Source organism: Danio rerio, chromosome 5, assembly GCF_049306965.1.
Source record: "Danio rerio strain Tuebingen ecotype United States chromosome 5, GRCz12tu, whole genome shotgun sequence".
NCBI classification, from domain to species: domain Eukaryota; kingdom Metazoa; phylum Chordata; class Actinopteri; order Cypriniformes; family Danionidae; genus Danio; species Danio rerio.
Genome location: NC_133180.1, coordinates 43141112 through 43154937, shown reverse-complemented (window position 1 = coordinate 43154937; position 13826 = coordinate 43141112). Strand labels below are relative to the sequence as shown.

General features: G+C 36.9%; 1 protein-coding gene across 49 annotated transcripts in view; it reads right to left on the bottom strand.

The window, feature by feature from the left end:
* Positions 1 to 451: 451 nt before the first annotated feature.
* pimr201 (Pim proto-oncogene, serine/threonine kinase, related 201) overlaps positions 452 to 13826 on the bottom strand; it is a 36293-nt gene continuing 22918 nt past the window's right edge. For 5 of the 49 annotated variants that reach the window (XR_012405579.1, XR_012405575.1, XR_012405604.1 and 2 more), the window contains 3 exons: positions 3629 to 3783; positions 1802 to 1998; positions 452 to 1530 (listed from right to left, as the gene is read on the bottom strand). The gene's annotated coding sequence lies outside the window, so the exon portion shown is untranslated. Of the gene's footprint in view, positions 1531 to 1801; positions 2068 to 3628; positions 3784 to 13826 lie in introns of all 49 variants that reach the window. The other 44 variants (XR_012405580.1, XR_012405577.1, XR_012405605.1 and 41 more) reach the window with 23 other exon arrangements.

The window sequence follows — 13826 nt, the reverse complement described above, 5'->3', positions numbered from 1 at the left end:
TTTACGGCATGAAAAACTCCAGTATAAAAGGAAGCTGAATATTTTATGGTACAAAAAGAGCTGTATTATCAATAAATGTATCTCCTTTATCACAAGTAGTGCTGGAATCCTCTTTGTTCTTACAGTTTTATTTGTTTCCATGTACGTTGTGAAGTGTTAGAGTTGCTCCAGATCTTACCTCTTGAAGAGAGAGTTGACAGTAAACAATAACAAACAATAATGTACAGCAGTAGCCCATCTATATAAAAGTGAATAAAAACGTTAATAAAAAAGGAATGAATCACACATTATTAAAATAGTACAAATTCTATACAATATAGAATTTATAGAATAAAATAATACATTATATTTTAAAATATTAATAATAGCAATACAATATGAAATAGTATGTGCATATTTATGTATAGGACTATAATCATAGTATGAATAATACTTTATTAGTATTCATAACTTTAATAGTTTTTCCTACTATTATAATATTAAAATAGTAGTGGAATTACAACAAATTAAGATGATATAGACAGATACAAAATATAGCGTGTAGCGGGTAAAACATACTGTGTAGAAGGATTGCATAAAACTTAAAACCTCAGTTATTCAGACACGTGACATGATTCTAAACCAATAAACAACATTTAAAGTCCTTCAAGTTTTGTCATTGTACCACTAGATGACAGCAAAAGAGCACTTATTACAGACAGTCTATGGGTAAAACACTGTTATTGCATTTTAAATCAAACTTAGTCCAATCTTACCATTCAAGGTTTTTTTATTCCACTTATGAAATTATAATAATTACACTGAAAGCTGATTATTCTGTATATACATTTCAACAAAAGGTTTTGAAGGTCTTGTTAACATTTTGTTACCTATTCTTTGGTTTAAATATCTACGTGTGACACAAAATGTGTGTAAGCATGATTAATGACTATTATTAAAATAATAGATTTCTGTTTATTTTTTCTCCATGTCAACATTGTTATTTGTGGATGTGTTTTTGTGTTAGACATAATTATAAATGTATATTAAGTGAAAAACACTGTATCTAAGCTGTCGTTTGTCCAAGCAACTTGAAATTTGCTATCCAGTTTTCTAAGGTGGCATAACATGAAAAAACATGGCCATCAGCCAATTAATACAGAGCAATTTTTCATTCGTCTTTGTGTGTGTGTGTGTGTGTGTGTGTACAATACATCAATCAATGTATTGGGTATTCAATCTTAACCCTTTTAACCAAAACATTGTTGTGTTAAGTGTTTGGCAGTGTGGTACATCCTTATTTTGTGGAAGACAGACACAACTAATAATAAGACTAAAAAAAGTTATTAAAAATGCCAACAAATGTTGACTTAATTTAGTTTACACTAGAGTTCACTGATGAAATATTTTTGAAAGCAACCTCAGTGTTACAGCACATGAACCTATAACCTTCCTATTACTAATGCTTTGCAGACAGGTTTCTTGAAATGTCTTGGGAAGATGTTCTTCAGTTCTTCTGAATTATCTGATCTCTGCGTGGAGCATCGGCTGCTGTCAAACAAAAATTACACTGCATTATTACAATTAATAGCAAAAATGACACACTAAACCAAAAGATTACTTAATAACTGACTCAAAATCATTTTAGCTGGTGAAAATAAGGTTCTAATATTTTGTTCTTACATGAAACAATACTAGAATAATTTATAGCAAATCTTGTCATATTTTTTGAGCCATACTATAGTAAAGTAATTGAAATAATCTGTTCTATAGTTGCTATGGTGGCGGCGCGGTGAAGCAGTAGGTAGTGCTGTACCCTTACAGCAAGAAGGTTGCTGGTTGGAGCCTCGGCTGGGAGTTTGCATGTTCTCCCTGTGTTTGCGTGGGTTTCCTCTGAGTGCTCCAGTTTCCCCCACAAGTCCAAAGACATGCGGTACAGGTTAATTGGGAAAATTAAAACTGTCCGTAGAGTGTGTATGGGTGTTTACCAGTGTTGAGTTGCGGCTGGAAGGGCATCTGCTGAGAAAAACATTTGCTGGGTAAGTTGGCGGTTCATTCTGCTGTGGCGACCCCAGATTATTAAAGGGACTAAGCCGAAAAGAAAATGAATGAATGAATAGTTGCTATGGTAACACAACATTTCTACAACTACAGGGTATTTTATACTACAATACACCACAGTTTACTGTATAAAAACTAAAGTATATTGCTGTACAGTTTATTAGATCACTGTATTCAATCTAAATTGTTGTATGAGTAATGGGAGTGAATAACAGCAACATTAATATGAATATTTCGATTGCAGCCATTTTAATTTAGAATAAAATGTAAGCTAAAATATAAGTAGTAAGCTAACGCACTGTAAAAAAAAAAAGAAATCCGTAAAAATACAGAGAATGTACTGGCAGAAAATTACCAGCACATTTTCCTGTTTTTTTACAGAAATTTCCTTCGTTTGTAAACGAAAAATTCTGTAAAACTTCCGTAAAAAAAAAAAAAAATCCAATAAATTTACAGTAAATTCTCAGTACAATTTACTTATTCTTTAAAATGATTATACAGAAACTTCAGTAAAGTTTAAATAGAAACATAAATTTGTAAAAACACTTTATCCATAAAATTTTGCAAGAGTACATTAAAATTTCTTTATAAAGCCAATTTAGTTTTGCAAACATAGAACAACAAATAAAGCACAATGCGTCACGGTTGTAGGTGTGTGCGCACTTCTGAGTGTCTTTTTGGTCACATGGTTTTGTTTTGTTTTGGTGTTCCACGTGTGTCTGACGTCAGTGTTTTTGTCACGTGCTATGTGGAGTCCTGCTGTCCTGATTAGCCTGCCAGCTGCGACTCGTTAACTCAGCTATATCTGGGCAGCGTGTCCCTTGTCTCGTGTCAGTTCATTATTTCTCTGCTGATCTCTCTGTTTGTGTTTAGGACTAGCGTGGAGTCCCTTTCTGAGACCTTGCTACTCGGTCCCCGTCTGTTTTTCTGATTCCCTATAGAGTGGGATACGTAGCTTGTTTGTTTGTTTATTTTTTCCGGTTTTGGACTTTGTCATACTATATTGACTGGGTCAATAAATTATTTTTACTTGCAATTTGGGTCCTTCCATTACTCTTACCCGATCATAACACAATGTGCACAAAGCCATTTATTTTTTTAACATTATATTCACTAAGTTATTACAAAAGAAGAAAACTATAAGCACTGAAATTGAAACAGGTAACAAAAATAAATGTCACAGAATGAAAAGTTAGTATTTCATGAATTTATATTTGTATAATCGCTTCCCTTTGTTATTTTCTGCATTTACTATTACTTCTTAAACCAATAAACAGGGAATCTGAAACAAACAGGCCTGCAGCTTTGGTAAAAATGCACATCCAAAAACAAAATTACAAAGAACATACAAATTTCTTGTGAGCGTATAAACATACAATATCAGTACTTCATTAAAATTACCTTATAAAAATAACCTCATAAGTAAAACATTTCAGAATGTAAAAATGGTATAGCTAGACCCAGGGAACAAGGCTATTGTCATTTTTTATTAAAGAGAAGAGCATGAATCAAAAATTCCATCAGTCATGGAGGAATGTTGTGATGTTGAGAACTGCAAAAAGCAGGACTCCATGTGTATGTTCATTACCTCTCTGTATGCCAATTTCAGCAATCAAATGTTCAGTGTCTTTGGACAAAGCTCACATTTTCCAAGGATTAAAGTCATTTAGAACATCCGAGGTCTTAGAAGAGTCCCTTTCATCTCAGCCTATGACCATCTTCCAGGATTTATTTTCAAGAAAACTGTGAAAGGAAAAAATACTTTTAGCTTTAGAAGTAATGCACTAAATAAAATTGCCGAAGTAACACACCTTTTCAGATTTTTTTTTGAAGGGAAAAGTGTTTACTTGTCCAATTAGATAAAATCATCAAAAATATTTTGATATTACTTTCCATGTAAACATTTAACATTTAGTTTAGTTCTAATTTTGAATTGTAAATAATTTCATTTGATTTGCAAGTCCTACAGTACCTTGGTATAACTTAATGCAATAATCAAATGTAAGAAATGAAATTTATTCATTTAATAAAATAAAAAAAACTTGCCTACAAGTAGATGCTTGCAATCAAAGATTACACACTTTGAACAAAATAACATCAAAAAGGATGATTCAGTTTGGACTGAGGTGAGAAACACTTTTCATTAGAGATAGAATAATGCCACCAACATGTCATACTGAATTGACAGAATGTTTTCTGAGGAACTCTACACTAAGTGAAGTTTATTCATAAACTAATTTCGAGAGGAGCACGTGATTATGATTGAACACTGCTGGTTCTGTATTAGCATGCTTGATCCACCAATCAGGCCATTCCTAACCACTATAAAGAGCCAGGGTTTTCTCACTACAGTCATCTTCGATTTGAAGAATCCCCCCTTCCACCCCTACCTTTTCACCTTTCCCTCCATAGGGCAGCACGGTGGCTCAGTGACTAGCACTGTCGCCTCACAGCAAGAACGTCACCGGTTCTAGTTCCTTAACAGGCCGATGGTCGTTTCTGTGTGTAGTTTGCATGTTCTTCCCGTGCTTGCGTGGGTTTTCCCCGGGTTCTCCGGTTTCCTCCCACATTCCAAAAACATGTACAACAAGTTAATCGTTAAATTTAAATTTCAATACAGGTAATCTAATAATGCAGCATATCTTTTAATAGCCTTCAATCTTAATCTTTAGCTATTATAAAAAGGGGAGTTGTCGAGATCTACCTGAGCTCGAGGCTCCCCTCTCTACCTCCAAACGGGAGGGAGCCCAGGGCTCAAGAACCTTCGAGCTCAGGGCTCTCTCCCGGGACAGCATGCCAAACTTGCTTATAATCAATCATCAGCTAAGTGTGAACTCTTGAAGTAAAGTTTATTCATAAACTAATTTCGAGAGGAGCACGTGATTATGATTGAACACGGCTGATTCTGCAATAGCATGCATGATCCACCAATCAGGCCATTCCTAACCCACTATAAAGAGCCAGGGTTTTTTTTTTCACTACAGTGACTTCGATTTGAAGAATACACTGCTCTGCATCAGCTGCTACAACAACTTCTCCAACAACAACAACAACAACAACAACAACAACAACAACAACTTCTCCAACTACAACTTCACCAACTACAACTTCACCAACCACAACTTCAACAACTTCTCAACCTTCTACTTCAAATTGCCTCACACAATGCAATCTCTGTGTCTTCAACTCAATTCTCCAACAAGATCACAATAAAAACTCGATCATCATCCATGAACTCTGCCTAAACACTCGATGCCTGCAATCCAAGCTGAACTCTCTTCTAGGGGTGCACCAGCAGTAACGTACATGACACCTTTTTAAAGGGAAGCCTTGCAAACTACAACTAAGATTAAACATTCATCTTTGAAGGATGAATTTAGCGTGAATAGAATGACTCACCTCTCAATCAAGGGTCTAGGCCAGGGGTCTCAAACTCAATTTACCTGGGGGCCGCAGGAGGCAAAGTCTGGGTGAGGCTGGGCCGCATAAGGGATTTCACAAAAAAAAGTCCTCAAATGTCATTATTAACAGTTTTAATTATTTCTTCTGAACATGAAGTGGCCTGAACATTAATAGAACATTGAGTGAAGATTATGAACAGTTCTTCTGAACATGGCATCTTTTGCCTACTCCTTGACAGCGCTTCTTCTCACAAATCTGAACCACATTTGGCTTTAGAGCGGAAGCAGTTGAGACCCTCAGTATGGCTTGAAGATGATCATCATTAAGTCTAGACCTGTACTTTGACTTATTGAAGTTCAAGGAGAATAACTTCTCACACAAATATGTGCTCCCAAAAAGACCTAATCCTAGGGGAAAAAGTGGGGGAACTCACTCAAAACTTCCATTCCCTCACCTAAAAAAAGGCGTATTTATGTATAAATAAAACATCCCCACCCCACTCCAGTCACATCAGTCTGTACCAGTCTGTATCTACCTATAATATATATAAGACAGGGCTCGAAATTAACTTTTTTACTTGGTAGCACCGGTGCTCCCAACTTCAAATATTTAGGAGCACCAAAATAAATTTAGGAGCACCAGAAAAGATTTAGGAGCATCCACCAAAAATGAATGAGCACAGCTGCAAATTGCTTTTTAAGGGATTTATTGTATTTTAAAACAACATCAATAGGACTGACAAAATCCAGAAAAAACTATCTAACTAATGCTGCGAAGACATTGATATTTGTGTGCAATAATTCCAAAATGAATGTCTAATAATTATAGAATATTAATGATGATGAAAATGACAATAATAGTAACAATGAATTACATTTCTCATTATGATACTGCCTTGAATGTGCATGAATGTAGGTTATCTGCTAAAAAGTCTGTTACTTTATAAAAAATAATTGTATAGTTTGCATCAAACAAAAATGAAGCATTGCAGTAAGAAATATTTATTTTGTACTGCTGTTTTTATATGCATGTCAATTTAATAAATAATATTTCTGCTACAAAACAAACAAAAGATTATAATAAATCATTCAATTCAATGATGAAAGCTGCAAACCAGTCATCAGTAAATAAATAAAAAATAAAAATAATATACACCTCAAAAAAGAATAGACAAAAGAAAGAAAGTAAAGTCTCACTTCTATCACTCTTTAAAAGATTTGGTTTCAGTTTGTGTCAATTTAAAGGTTCAGTCTGAGATGATCTTCATTTTTCTGTGTTTGTGGAAAAGCAGGCGAGTCAGCCGACCCAATTTATGAGCAGGCAGCGCAAGATTATTGCGATGACCACCGGCGGAATACCGCTGTTTGTTATGAGACGCAGTTTCAGTGTAAACTTAGTAAAGGCGAGCTTCTTTGGCGATGATATGTACAGTATTAGATTTGACTTTTAGCGGACATTTGCGCTGAACACGCAGTGAATGCAACGCATGGAGATTCGGGCGCCTTCTCCATGAAGCGCGTACTCGATTGATCTCAGCTGGTGGATCATTATTCACCACGTGACGCGTCATGATCGCTCTCATCTGCACCTCAATTTTAGGTGGGGTTTGCAAACCTGTGTGCTTTAAGTTTTTACTCTTCTGCCGTTTGCATTTCCCGTGGTCATAAAAGCTCCTTCCCTGTCATCTGACAGCGGAATACCTTGAGTGATTGACAGCTAAAATGAACCAATATAGCGGCAGGGAAGAGCGATTCAGCATGTTTTTACAAAAAATCAAAACAGGTCGCACTACAACCATTAATTATAAAAATTGATAAATAGATTAATTTTCGGGCAATTTCGAGCCCTGTAAGATGCAGGATGTAGCTGAGTGGCAGGCAGGGGCGGGAACAGCTTACCTTGGTTCTTCCCGCCCGTCACAGCGTCTAACAAAGGGGCGGGGTGCGTGGTGACGTCACCGGCATCCCCGCTCCTTTGTTTACACGGCGGGCGGGGAATGCCAGTGACCGCTGTGTACGGATAGAATCAGCGGAGCTGGAAGCGCTCTCTCTCCCCGCTCCGCTGATTCTGTCAGTGTACAGCGGTCGGCGCGGGCCACAAAATATTGCACTGAGGGCCGCAAATGGCCCGCGGGACGCGAGTTTGAGACCCCTGGTCTAGGCAATCCAATCCTTAAAACACCAGTCCACAACTTATTCATACGTTGATAAACATCCATGTTAATCCTCCAAACTACTCGCTGTGGTGCATTCAATTGAGTAGCGTCTCCAGTCATAACACTACTTCTCTGGCAAACAAAATGGCCTCCAGCCTTTTTCTGCAAATTTGATTGACACTCCTTCGAGCCAATAGCCGAAAGGAGAAGCGTCACCATCCAATGAACTCTCAAAAATTTGAGATGGTCCCACCCTCTCTCTTGACAAGCTCATGAATGGACCCTGTGGCAAAGACTTTGTGAATGAATTAGATATGCTTGTGATTTTTATCACTAAGTTTCCAAAGTAATACTATTTCTGGATTAAAGTAAAGCCCATAACTATCATTCCATTCACACAGTTACTACTAAATGGTGACATTAATTTTAAGTTCAGGGTTTGATGTTTGTAGATGATAAATAAATAAATACATAAATAAATAATTATAAAATGTATAAATCAAGAAAATTAATATAAAATAAATAACTAATTAAAATAAATCAATTCACTAAAAAAAAAAAACAACAACAACACTGCCACATCTGATAGCAATTCAACTTATAAAAAGTTTTCTCTGCTACTGAAAAACATTCAACGCCTTAGGCATAGAAGTCCAATTGTAATATTCCCCAGTGACTCATGTCCATACACTTAAAAGCAATAAGCTTATAATGGCAAGTCGGTTAGATGTGAAACCGGCAAAGAAACAAAACTTCCCTCTTTGACTTCCACGAATGAGAGGAGGACATTTCTGACATGTCTGATGTTTCATCCATTGACTCTGCGTTAGATACATTTTAAGCAATTTCTATATCACCAAGGGGTTTAAACTCCACTATAAATCCACCTACCCTGTCTTCAAGAGGTACATTAGGACCACTACACGAGCAGATTTCCCATTAATCTGCCATCCGTAGGAGGGACGAATGCCCACCTCTACTATCTTTGCCCATTGTGACAATGAGGCTATTGTACAATGCATTAACAAAGGCACTTCCACACTTAGTTGCCCATGCTCTTATTAAGACGCCCCGCATGGTTATCAGCTAAAACAATTCATTGTGTTTGCCATACATGTACCATGTTGTAATGTCATTTCTGATTCTCTCTTGTTTTTCTCATTTCAGAGATCATGTCAGCTGGTTGCACAAGCTGACCCTCATCCAACCTATTACACTCCACATCCATTTCTAAATGCATTCACACTCTTTGCAAATGACACTTTTCCACTCACATAACCCACACCCTCAATGCCATATTCACACTAGCCTTTTTTTAATTTTTTGAAGTCTTCTGAACTAAGTATGACATTTCAATCCAACAATACACCTAACCATATCTGATCTAACTTTGCAGGATGAAGGGATGCAGGATGGTATCTGTTCCCCCACACATCCATTCTAAACCTCCTAGCATTTTTACACCACAGAAGAGCAATACCACCTCAGGGAAGCCCAGCCGGTCCTCTTCAGCCAACTTCCACCATCATGCATTATTGGGTATAAGTATGACTCTGTCATTTCCTTCCTATTTTCCTTCCTATTTAACCTAGGAGCTCCTTCACTACCCTTCCACGGTTTTCTAGCTTTAACTTTCTCTCCAAATTTGAACTATCCCATACTTCTATTCACTTCATTCACCACAGCTCTGACCAATTCAGGGGTTGTCTTGAGTTTCAATTGCTGCAACAGGAATGCTCTAAATGAGCTTACATAGACTTACAAATTTTCTAAATGCCACTATCGTTGCACTCCCCGCACTAATACAGCAGTAAATGCTTCTGCGGGAGCACAAGTTGCCTCCATACTGACCCACTACACCACTGCAGCTGCAGAAACGCTCCGCAGAGTTGCACACCCATAGCACCACTGCTACCGCAGTGACCCTCTATCTAAGCCTTATTCACCTCCATCTTTACATATCACTAAAGGCAGTATTTAACGTTCTCGCGGAGCACTCAAAACTTTCCAAAATCGACTGTTGAGGGCTCCGCTGAACTATACAACCCATTAACATCACTGAAACTGCAGTGACGCTCTAGCTGAGCCCCTTTTTCACTTTCATCTCTACATATCACTGCTAATAGTACTTAACATTTCAGCGCGAGGCTCCAATACTGAGTACCACTGCACCTCTGCTATAGCAGAGATGCTTTGCCGAGCCTTATTCTCCCTCGGCACCACCGCTGCAACAGTTAAGCTTTGCCTGAGCTGCAACTGCAGAGATACACTTTTAGACTTAATTCTCTGCACCACTGGTTTTATTGCACTTCTGTAACTGCAGAGAAGCTCTGCTGAGATTATTTTCCCCCTTACCATTGCTGCAGCAGTGACGCTCTGCCTGAACAGTCTTCCAAAAACAAATATAACTCTGTCATTGGTCCTTTTACACCTTTAAATCCTCAATTTGCCTCAGCCAATATTACCTCAGAGAAGCCCAGCTGATTCTCGGTTGCAGACATCAACCTAGTTTTTCAAGCAGCACGACTCTGTCTGTTCTCCCTTCTTTTTTGTCTTAGTTGCATAGGACTCATTTTTACTAAACTTCCCTTTTTATTTTATTAAACTTCTCTTCTCTTCCTCTTTATAATTTTTCAATTTGACTTGCACTCACTCTCCGCAGCTCGGATTCACACAGGGGTAGCCCCAAGCTCCCACTGCCACAGCAGTGAAGCTCTTTAAGAGCTCACATACACTTTTCAAAAATTTAACCATTATCACACTCCCCCGCAATAATACAGCCATAAAGGCGTAGTGGGAACTCGTATTGCTTCCATACTGACTACAATCACACCTCTACAGCAGCTCCACTTAATTACATTGCATTGTAGCATCAATTTATTTTCCATCACCACACTCCCCGCAACAATACAGCCGTTAAGGCTTAGCGGGAACATGCATTGCTTTCACACATATAATGCACCAGACTCTGAATACCTATGCACCTCTGCAGCCACAGAGTCGCTCTACCAAGCCTCATTCCTATGTGCTACACAGCAGTTAATCAGCTCTCCAAAGCTCACTTCCCTTTAGATACTGACTTCCACCGCACCTCTGCAGCCGCAGAAACGCTCAGCCGAGCATCACTCCCCTCTACATCACTGCCGCAGCAGTGACGCTCAGCGAGCGCATATACACTTCCACTTAGCAATCCACTACTGATACACTCTCCAGCACTGCCAAAGCAGTTAAATGTCTCTGCGGAGGCGTATTTCCCTTTCAGATACTGACTTTTATTGCACCTTTGCAGCAGCAGAGACGCTCAGCCAAGCTTCATCCCCCCCTGCACCACTGCTGCAGCAGTGTCACTCCACCGGAGCTCATGCACACTACCATTTATCCATACCACTACTGACACACCCCCTTGGACTGCCGAAGCAGTTAATCAGTTAACTGCTTCTCACCACTTATCTGCAGCTGCCAGCTCTGCAAACCTCATAGCTTCATTTTTCATCACTACCACACAGCAAATTCATTGGTGTTAAATTTCAAGTGTTGTGGTAATTCAGAGTAAAGTGTTAAAATTCTAGAGTTAGATAAAGGTAAAATAACCCTCTCGGCGTTAGAAGCTGATTAGCCTCCTTGTCACACAGAGTAACATGTATCTACCTTTGTAGAAAACCCTTGTATTAGAGAAACTAATCAGAGTGTCTGAAATCTCGCCACATCCTCATTCACCTGACCCTTAAATTGGTCAATTAGTTTAGTCCACTAGACAGAAGGAATGACCACAAATAAGTGAATTCAGACACCTGCTGTTAACAAGCACAATCACTGAAGGAATAAGAAATTGAAGGAAGAAATAAAACTACAGACACACACCAAACCAACTGAATTAAAACAGAGGATTAAACAACTCCATTAAATAATAGTATAAGCAGCTTCACTGATTAAAGTTTGACTTCTTTTCTGAAAGAATATTTGACAATGAACAGAGGTTTATATTTTTTTATTAAAAATATTTCATTTGACCTCACCATCATGGAGATCAGAGGCTGCTTATTTGAGCTCTTGAAGCTTTACGCTTATATCATAATGTTTCTCTGACTGTTATAACTGTGTTTCTTAAACTCATCAGTTATAGCAAGAAAGGTCAAGATAAGCTATACATTTTGTGCTTAATTGTTATAGATATTATTTCAGGTGTTTAATAAATTGATTCATAAAAATATGCAAATATAGTTGTATTAAAACTGCAAGTGACAATACTACTGCCAGTCTACTGCTCTTCATAGAAGATTCAACAAACAATTAGCATACAATTAATAATTAGAGTGTCATGCACTAAACATTCAAGCTCCAGCTTGCTCCTTATGACACACAGACATCAAGAATCAGGATATGAACCTCAACCGTGGTGGCTAAAAAAAAAAAAAGCTGCATAGTTCATGCCGCAATGCATGCTAGGTGCCAGCATAGTACAAAGCTCCCAGCATGCATTGCAGCATGAATAAATTATGCAGCTTTATGTTCTTACAATCTCTTTCTTTTCCTTTATTTTGTGTTGTTTTTGGGAGGTGATATTTCAGTAGTGTTTTTTTTTTTACTTGATTTTTATTTTTTTGTTTGTCACCATTATTGAGATTCAAAGACTAATTGTTGATGTCTGGGTGTTTTTGAGTTCTGCCGTAGATCAAACATTCTCATTGTAAATATTGGTTTTAGTTTATTTTATATTATTGGAGCTTCAGTGGTTTCATTTATGTATATTATTTATTTCTCACACATAACTAATATGATACTGAATTAGAAAACAAGCTGGAAAGGATGGCTATGATACCATAAATAACCTCTTCAAACTGACACTATAATTTTCTTTCGACTCTCCATGCTATATGTATAAGTAGAGTAATTAATACTAACTATAGCAGCCAAAATAAAAGACAATTACAATAAGAAGTTAAAGAGCCTGACTAAAGCAGACTCTGTCCTCCATCATGGTGACTTCAAATGAACAACAGAAATTTCATTAAGAGCTTTTGTTCACGTGACAGAAATAAAGTCAAAGGTCAGTAATAGGTGAAGCTCCATGATAAGTTGTTTAATGTGATGAGTTTTTTTTAAAGATGTTGAAAAATAACATTTTTTATTGTGTAATTTGTTTTATTTTTATTGATTATTATTTTATGTAGATTTTTTTTTTTTTTCTCAGTTGATTTCATCTTTGGTTTTGGCTTGTGTTTTTCTGTCCTTCAGTGATTTTGCTTGTTAACAGTTCATCAACAATTCTCAATCATCCTTTAATTAGACACTTAATTGTCTCATTAACTAGTTAGGATTTTGCTCTGGAATTTAGGGCTTACGTGTGTTGGAATGAAAAATACAGACTATGGGATGTATTTTTAACAGAAATATTTTGGAAACTGAATTTACGAATGTAAAATGTTGAAAACAGCAGATTACTGGCAACCACTGCTGCCAGTATTTTGACATACATTTAACAGATATTTTACACAATAAGAGTTTGCTAATTAACACTCTGGGTGTTAAAAATTTTAACACTTTCAAAAGTGTTATTTTAACACTTATAGTGGTTCCCATATAAACTCTGAGGGAGTGTTAATTTTAACTCTAAGGTAGTTAAATCTATTAAATCTAAAATTTGCAGTGTGAGATCGATAAAAAAATACAGACTGTTGAATGTGCTTTTAACAGAAATATTCTGTAAACTGAATTTATGAATGTTAAAAACAGCAGATTACTGGCAACCACAGCTGCTGGTATTTTTCCGTAAAATCTAAAAAAGAAAAAAAAGAAAAAAGAAAAACAGCTAAACGGTTTTTGTGTCACCATTGTGGAGGATAATAGCGTCTCTGTTCAAGTCCAAGATGAACCGAGAGTATTTGATGTTATGCTCTATCTTCTTTTGTTTAAAGGTAACTGTGTAGTTACTAATGCAGTCAAAATCTGTTTGCTAATTTCAATCACACATGAACACGTTATTGCATCTAAAGACTTTACATTCTTTTGCACTAAGCTATGATTTTGTAAACTGAACATTGTATTATTTAATGAAATATGGTTATTTTTTGTAAATTTATACAGTTCTATAAAACTTCCATGTTTTTCACAGAAACATTCTGGCAACCACAGCTGCTGGTATTTTTTTCAGAAATTTAACAGATATTTTACACAATAAGAGTTTGCTAATTAACACTCTCTTGGTGTTGACAATGTTAACACTTTCAAA